The sequence below is a fragment of the Oryctolagus cuniculus genome, chromosome 5, assembly GCF_051225735.1.
Source record: "Oryctolagus cuniculus isolate XC-2025 breed Fujian yellow rabbit chromosome 5, ASM5122573v1, whole genome shotgun sequence".
Classification (NCBI taxonomy): domain Eukaryota; kingdom Metazoa; phylum Chordata; class Mammalia; order Lagomorpha; family Leporidae; genus Oryctolagus; species Oryctolagus cuniculus.
Window position 1 is genome coordinate 32,439,053 of NC_142871.1, and position 8,207 is coordinate 32,447,259.

At 42.3% G+C, this 8,207-nt stretch overlaps 2 pseudogenes; one reads left to right on the forward strand and one right to left on the reverse strand.

Annotated features, from left to right (window-relative positions):
- Positions 1–5,187: 5,187 nt before the first annotated feature.
- On the forward strand, positions 5,188–6,380 carry LOC100348999 (mortality factor 4-like protein 2; annotated as a pseudogene).
- Positions 6,381–7,264: 884 nt separating this feature from the next.
- On the reverse strand, positions 7,265–7,380 carry LOC127493386 (U2 spliceosomal RNA; annotated as a pseudogene).
- Between the last annotated feature and the right edge of the window lie 827 nt (positions 7,381–8,207).

The window sequence follows — 8,207 nt, forward strand, 5'->3', positions numbered from 1 at the left end:
CAGTGCATCTCATAGGGGCACCAGTTCCAATCCTGGCGCTCCACTTCTGATCTAGCTCTCTGCTACGGCCTGGGAAAGCAGTAGAAGATGGCCCAAGTCCCTTGAGCCTCTGCACCCACATGGGAGACTCAGAAGAAGCTCCTGGCTCCTGGCTTAGGTCTGGTCTAGCCCAGGTCTTTGCAGCCATTTAGGGACTACACCAGTGGATAGAAGATCACTTTCTCTCTCTCTGAAACTCTGTCTTTCAAATAAATAAATAAGTCTTTAAAAATATATATATATATAAGATTACTCAAAAACACAGAGAAGTAAATGCATAAGTTCAAGAAATCCATACACAACATGGATGAGAAATTCTGCCGAAAGACAATGATATTGAAGAGAAATCAAACTGAAATATTAGAAAAAAAAATTCCATATGTCAGATAGAAAATACAGTGGAAAGCCTTTTTTGCAAAAAGATTTATTGATTTATTTTTAAAGATGTATTTTATTTATTTGAGAAGCAGAGAAAGAGAGAGAGAGAGAGGTCTTTTATCCACTGGTTCGTTCCCCAAATAGCCACAATGACCAGGGCTGGGCCAGACTGAAGCCAAGAGTGAGAAGCTTCTTCTGGGTCTCCCACGTGGGCACAGGGGCCCAAGCACAGGCCATCTTCCACTACTTTCCCAGGTGCATTAGCAGGGAGTTGGATTGCAACTGGAGCAGCTGGGACACAAACTGGCACTCATATGGGATTCCAGCATCACAGGTGGCAGCTTTAGAGATTTTTTCATTTGAAAGGCACAGTTAGAGAGAGAGAGAGAGAGAGAGAGAGAGATCGTCCATCCACTGGGTCACTCCCTAAGTGTCTGCAATGGCCAGAGCTGTGTCAGGACAAAGCCAGGAGAGTGGGGCTTCTTCCAGTCTCCCACATGGGTGCTGAGGCTCAAGCACTTGGGCCATCTTCTGCTGCTTTTGGATCAGAAGTGGAGCAGCCAGGTCTCAAGCCAGTGCCCGTATGGGATTCCAAGTAGTGGCTTAACCTGCTATGCCACAATGCCAGCCCCAGCGGAAATCCTTAACAGCAGACTTGGTGAGGAAGCTAGAATGCAAATCTTTAGGAACATCTCGTTCAGACGAAAAAGAAGCAGCAGCAGCAGCAGCAGCAGCAGCAGAAGACAGAATTAGAAAAAAACTCAGAAAATAGTGTTAGAAATTTATGGGATACTATCAAATGACCAAACATATGTGTCTTAGGAGATCCTGAAGGTATGGAAACAGAGAATGGATTAAAAGACCTATTCAGTGAACTAACAGCGGAAAAATTCCCTAATTTGGAGAAAGATAGGGACATACAAATAAAGGAAGCTCATAGAACTCCTAATAGGTCAGAAGGATCTTCACCACAACACATTATGGTCAAACTTTCAAAAGTGAAATATAAAGAAAAGGTTCTAAAATGTGCACCAGAGAAAAGCCACATTACCTTCAAAGGATCTCCAATCAGACTGACAACTGATTTCTCACCAGAAACCCTACAAGTCAGGAGAGAATGGAGAGATATAGTCCAAGTCCGCAAAGAAAAAAAAATTATCAGGGCCAGCATTGTGGCATAGTGGGTAAACTGCCGCCTGCAATGCCAGCATTCCATATGGGCACTGGTTCATGTCCCAGTTCCTCCATTTCCAGTCCTCCCTTCTATTGGCCTGAGAAAAACAGCAGAGGATGGCCCAAGTATTTGGGCTCCTGCTACCCATGAGGGAGACCCGGAAGAAGTTTTTGGCCCCTTGGTTTCAGCCTGGCCCAGCTTCGACTGCTGTGGCCATTTGGGGAGTAAATCAATGGATGAAAGATCTCTCCTTCTGTCTCTATAACTCTGACTTCCAAATAAAGAAATCTTTTTATTATTATTAATTTATTTATTTTATTTGAAAGCTAGAATTACAGAGAGAGAGAGAGAGAGAGAGAGAAATCTTCCATTTGCTGGTTCACTCCCTAGATGGCCACAAAAGCTAGAGCTGAGCCCATCTGAATCCAGAGGCGGAGCTTCTTCCAGGTCCCCACATAGATGCAGAGGCCCAAGGACTTGGACCATCTTCTGCTGCTTTTTCAGATGCATTACCAGGAAGCTGGATTGGAACCAGCACCCATATGGGATGCTGGCACTGCTAATCCACAGTGCTTGCCCCAATAAATAAATCTTCAAAAAAAAGAAAAATGCTTTTAACCCAGAATATTATACCCACCAAAACTCATCTATAAATGAAGGTGAAGTAAATACCTTCCAAAACAAACAGAAATTCAAAGAATTTATCACCACTCATCCAGCCTTACAAATGATATTTAAGGATGTGCTACACACAGAAACAGAGAAAGATAGTCATAATTGTTGAAGAATGTAAAAGCAGAAAATCTCCTAGAAAAGTATAAAGGAAACACAGAACAAACAGTAGGAAAATTTATAGAAAAATGGCAGGACCAAGTCATTTATCAATAATAACCTTTAATATAAATGACTTAAATTCCTCAAGTAAAAGATACAGACCAGGGGCCAGCGTTGTGGCATAGCAGGTAAAGCCACTGTCTGAGACTCCAGCATCCCATATGGGTACTGGTTCATGTCAGGGCTTGGGCCCCTGCCACCCATATGGGAGACCTGGCAGAAGCTCCTGGCTCCCAGTATTGGCTTGGTCCAGCCTTGGATGTTGTGGCCATTTGGGGAGTGAACCAGTAGATGGAAGATTCTCTCTGTAATTCTGCCTTTCAGACAACAAATAAATGTTTTGAAAAAAGATACAGACTGGATGAATGCATTAAAAAAGAGTACCCAGAAATGCCTAAGAGAAACACACCTCATCAACAAAGATAAGCAGAATGAGAGTGAAAGGATGGAAAAAGATATTCCATGCTAATGGAAAGCAAAAACAAGCCAGAGTAATCATCCTAATATCAGACAAAATAGACTTTAACACAAAACTGCTAAAAGAGACAAATAAAGGCATTGGATAATGATTAAAAGATCAATTCATGTGGCTGGTGCTGTGGCACAGCTGGTAAAGCCACTGCTTGCCACAGTGGCATCTCATATCAGCACTGGTTTGAGTCCCAGATGCTCCACTTCCAGTTCAATTCCCTGTTAATGTGCCTGGGAAAGCAGCAGAAGACGGCCTTAGTACTTGGGCCCCTAGAAGAAGCTCCTGGCTCCTGGTTTCAGACTGGCCCAGCTCTGGGCATTTCGGCATTTGGGGAGTAAACCAGCAGATGCAAGTCCTCTCTCTTCGTCTTTCCCTGTGTCTCTCTGTAACTCTGCCTTTCAAGTAAATAAATAATTTTTTTTTAAAAAGAATTAATCCCAACTCTTCTCAAACTATTCAAAACAACTAAAAGGGAGGGAATGCTCCCAACTCTTCTATGAGGCCAGCATCAGCTTAATTCCAAAATCAGAAAAAGATACAACAAAGAAGGAGAGCTACAGACCAATATCCGTGATGAACACAGATGCAAAAATTCTCAACAAAATACTAGTTAATGAAATGCAACAACACATCAGAAAGATCATTCATCCTGACCAAGTGGGATTTATCACAGGGATGCAGGGATGGTTCAACATATGCAAATCAATAAATGTGACATATCACATTAACATTGAAGAATGGAAAACATTTGATTATCTCAATAGATGCAGAGAAAGCACTTGATAAAATACAACATTCTTTCACAATAAAAAGCTCCAGTAAATTGTGTACAAAGGAACATTCTTCAACACAATCAAGGCAATATATAAAAAACAGCTAGCATCATATTGAATGGGGAGAAGTTGGAAGCATTTCCACTAAGATCTAGAACCAGACAACTTTCACCACTGCTATTGAGTATAATTCTTGAAGTTTTAGCCAGAGTTTTTAGGCAAAACCAAGAAAACAAAGGGATACAAATTGCAAAGGAGGAATTCAAATAATCCATGATTGTAGATGATATGATCTTATATATAGGGAAACCAAAAGACTCCACTAAGAGACTATTGAAGCCCATAAGAAAGCTTGGTAAAATTTCAGGATATAAACTCAACACATAAAAATCAATATAGTCCTCTGTACACAAATAATGCATGGCTGAGGAAGAACTTGTAAGATCAGTACCATTTGAGGCCGGCACCGCGGCTCAATAGGCTAATCCTCCACTTAGTGGCGCCGGTACACCGGGTTCTAGTCCCGGTCAGGGTGCCGGATTCTGTCCCGGTTGCCCCTCTTCCAGGCCAGCTCTCTGCTGTGGCCAGGGAGTGCAGTGGAGGATGGCCCAAGTACTTCGGTTCTGCACCCCATGGGAGACCAGGATAAGCACCTGGCTCCTGGCTTCGGATCAGCGTGGTGCGCCGGCCACAGCGCGCCGGCGGCGGCGGCGATTGGAGGGTGAACCAACGGCAAAGGAAGACCTTTCTCTCTGTCTCTCTCTCTCTCACTGTCCACTCTGCCTGCAAAAAAAAAAAAAAAAAAAAAATCAGTACCATTTGGGGCTGGTGCCGTGGCTTAGTGGGTAAAGCTGCTGCCTGCAGTGCCAGCATCCCATATGGATGCCAGTTCAAGTCCCGGCTGCTCCACTTCCGATCCAGCTCTCTGCTATGGCCTGGAAAAGCAATGGAAGATGGCCCAAGTCCTTGGGCCCCTGCACCTGCGTGGGAGATTCACAAGAAGCTCCTGGCTCCTGGCTTCGGATCAGCGCAGCGCTGGCTTTTGTGACCAACTGGGGAGTGAACCAGAGGATGAAAGACCTCTCTCTGTCTCTCTCTCTGCCTCTCTTTCTCTCTGTGTGTAACTCTGCCTTTCAGATAAATACTCACATCTTTTAAAAAAAATCAGTACCATTCACAATAGCTACAAAATGCTTAAAGCGCTTGGAATACATTTAACCAAGGATCTGAAATATCTCTACGATGAAAATTATGACTACAGCAGTTGGAGGAATGGCAGTGATCACACATAAGCTGCTGGAAGAACTGGGTTCTCGTTTCAGGTCACAGAAAGCTTAAGTTTACAATACAGTAAATGGTCAAGAGGTCTGATCCTGATTGCAGACCATCCCTGATTGCAGAATCTTGGGTTGTGTCTCCCACTCCATTCTCACAGACCAACTCAGGAGATCTGTAAAATCTGGGGACGCAGCAGGCGTTCTTGGAAGGGAAGGAAGGAAGATTAAAAACAGGGCTTCATGCATTCCAGAAAGCAAGGTTCTCAAACTCGTGGACAACACTCTGCAGAAGAAGACAACTTCAAAGAGCCAACTATTGGCAACACGCAGAGAAGTAAGAGGGGAGGTGCCTCCTCAGGAAAGAAGACAGCTGGCCAACAGCCGAAGAACGTTGAACAAGCTCTCCCAAGATGATGGGGGGGCCGCTCGGCTGAGAACCCCCCTCAGGATCTGTGAGGAAGGCAAGGAAGAACAAGCAGAAGACTCCTGAAAAGGAGATGGTGGCAGTACCAGCAAAGCACCCCAGCTGCCTCGGAAGAAGAGGGCCCAGGCCGATCCCCCTGTCAAAAGTGAGGATGTGTTCAAGAACGGGATGGAGGGGCCAGCGCCATGGCTCACTTGGTTAATCCTCTGCCTGTGGCGCCAGCATCCCATGTGGGCACTGGGTTCTAGTCCCTGTTGCTCCTCTTCCAGTCCAGCTCTCTGCTGTGGCCCCGGAAGGCAGTGGAAGATGAACCAGGTGCTTGGGCCCTGCACCCGCATGGGAGACCAGGAGGAAGCACCTGGCTCCTGGCTTTGGATCGGCGTAGCTGCAGCCATTTGTGGGGTTAACAAATGGAAGGAAGACCTTTCTCTCTATCTCTCTCTCTCACTGTATAACTCTGTCACAAAAAAAAAAAAAAAAAAAAAAAAAAAAAAAGGCTGGAAGTCAAAGTGAAAATTCCTGAAGAATTAAAACCAAGGCTGTTGAGGACTGGGACTTAGTAACCAGGCAGAAACAGTTCTTTCAACTCCCTGCCAAGAAGAATGTAGATGCTATTCTGGAAGAGTATGCCAATCGCAAGAAGTCACAGGGAAACACTGATAACAAGGAATATGCCGTCAATGACATTATGGGAGATATAAAAGAGTATTTCAATGTGGTGTTGGGCACTCAGTTGCTCTACAAGTTTGAGAGACCCCAATATGCTGAAATCCTGTGGGCTCACCCTGATGCACCAATGTCCCAGGTTTATGGAGCACCACACCTACTGAGATTATTTGTGAGAACTGGAGCAATATTGGCTTTTTTGCCCCTTGATGAGAAGAGCCTTGCTCCATTGTTGAGCTATTTGCATGATTTCCTAAAATACCCAGCAAAGAATTCTGCTTCTCTGTTTACCGCCAGTGATTACAAAGTGGTTTCTGCTGAGTACCACTGCAAAGCCCTGTGAGGGTCTACTGACCACTCACCATTAATGTCTGGTATCTGTAAAATACTTTTTTTTTTTTGGTTCTTAGTCTTTGTATTGTATAATTGATGTTCTTTAAAATTGTTACTGTATAACAGGGCTTATGTTTCAATTTGTTTTCTGTTCTATATTAAACAGAAAATAAAAGGAGTGCAAGCTCCTTTTCTCATTTCAAAGTTGCTACCAGTGTATGCAGTAATTAGAAAAAGAAGAACAATTCAGTAGAACATTTTATTGCATAGTTGACATCATTGCTTGAATGCTCATGGTTCCATCCCTTTGACACTGCACAATTTTCTAAAATGTGTTAATGGTATGTGATAAAAATGCCCTGATTTCTAGTGCCAAAGGTTCAACTTAATGTATATACCCGAAAATCCATGCATTTGTGCTCTTTTTTTATGGTGCTTGAAGTAAAAACAACCCATCCTCTGCACATCCATCTATGTTGTTCCTTAGGCATTCTATCTTTGCTCAAATTGTTGAAGGATGGTGATTTGTTTCAAGGTTTTTGTATTTGAGTCTATTGCATGTTCTAACATGATAGAGGCAATGAATTATTGTGTAGCCATGGTTTTCTGGAGAAGTTGATATTTTAGGAATTGCATTTCAGATCTCAAATAAAAATTGTCTCTAAGTTTCAAAGAAAAAAAGAAAATTACAAAACATTAAAGAAGTAGAATAAGACACAAAAAATGGAAAAATCTTTCATGTTCATGGATTGCACGAATTAACATAATCAAAATTCCATATTATTCAAAGCAATGTGCAGATTAAGGATGATCCTGATCAAAATACCAAGGACATTCTTCTCAGATCTAGAAAAATAGGATGCTAAAATTCATATGGAAACGCAAGAGACTCCAAATAGCTAAAGCAATCATAAATAACAAAAACAAAGCTGGAGACATCACAATACCAGATTTCAAACTGATAAGAACAGATACTACACTTGATCTTAGCCAAAAGGCTGAGAAGCAATTTTATACCAGATTTCAAAACATATCAATTCCAGGGCAGTTATAATCAAAACAGCCTGGTACAGGCACAAAAATGGACATGTAGATCAATAGAACAGAAAAGAAAACCCAGAAATTAATCTACACAGGTACAACCAACTAATCTTTGACAAATGAGCTAAAATCCATCCCAGAAGAAAGGACAGTGACTTCAACAAATGGTGTTGGGGAAACTGGATTTGGATCTATGCATTCAGGAGTATGAAATAAGATCCCTATATTATATCTCATATACACATCAATTCAAAATGGATCAAGGATATAAATCTATAACTTGATACCATCAAATTACAGAGGAAAGCATGGGGGAAACAGTAAAACATTGACATAGACAAAGACTTCTTGGAAAAGGCCCCAGAAGCACAGGCAATCAAAGCCAAAATAGACAAATGGGATTACATCAAGTTGAAAAGTTTCTGCACTGCAAAAGAAACACTCAGCAATATGAAGAGGCAACTGACAGAATGGGAGAAAATATTTGCCAACTATGGCATTTTTCAAAAGTGGAAATTCAAATGGCCAACAGACACATGAAAAAATGCTCAGGATCAATAGCCATCAGGGAAATGCAAATCAAGATCACAATGAGGTTTCACCTCACCCCAGTTAGAATGGCTCACATCCAGAAATCAAATAAACAATAAATGCTGGCAAGGATGTGGCAAAAAAGGTACCCTAATCTACTGTTGGTGAGAATGTAAATTTGTATAGCCATTATGGAAGACAGCATGGAGATTCTCAGAAACCTGAAACTAGATCTATCATATGACTCAGCCATTCCACTCCTGGG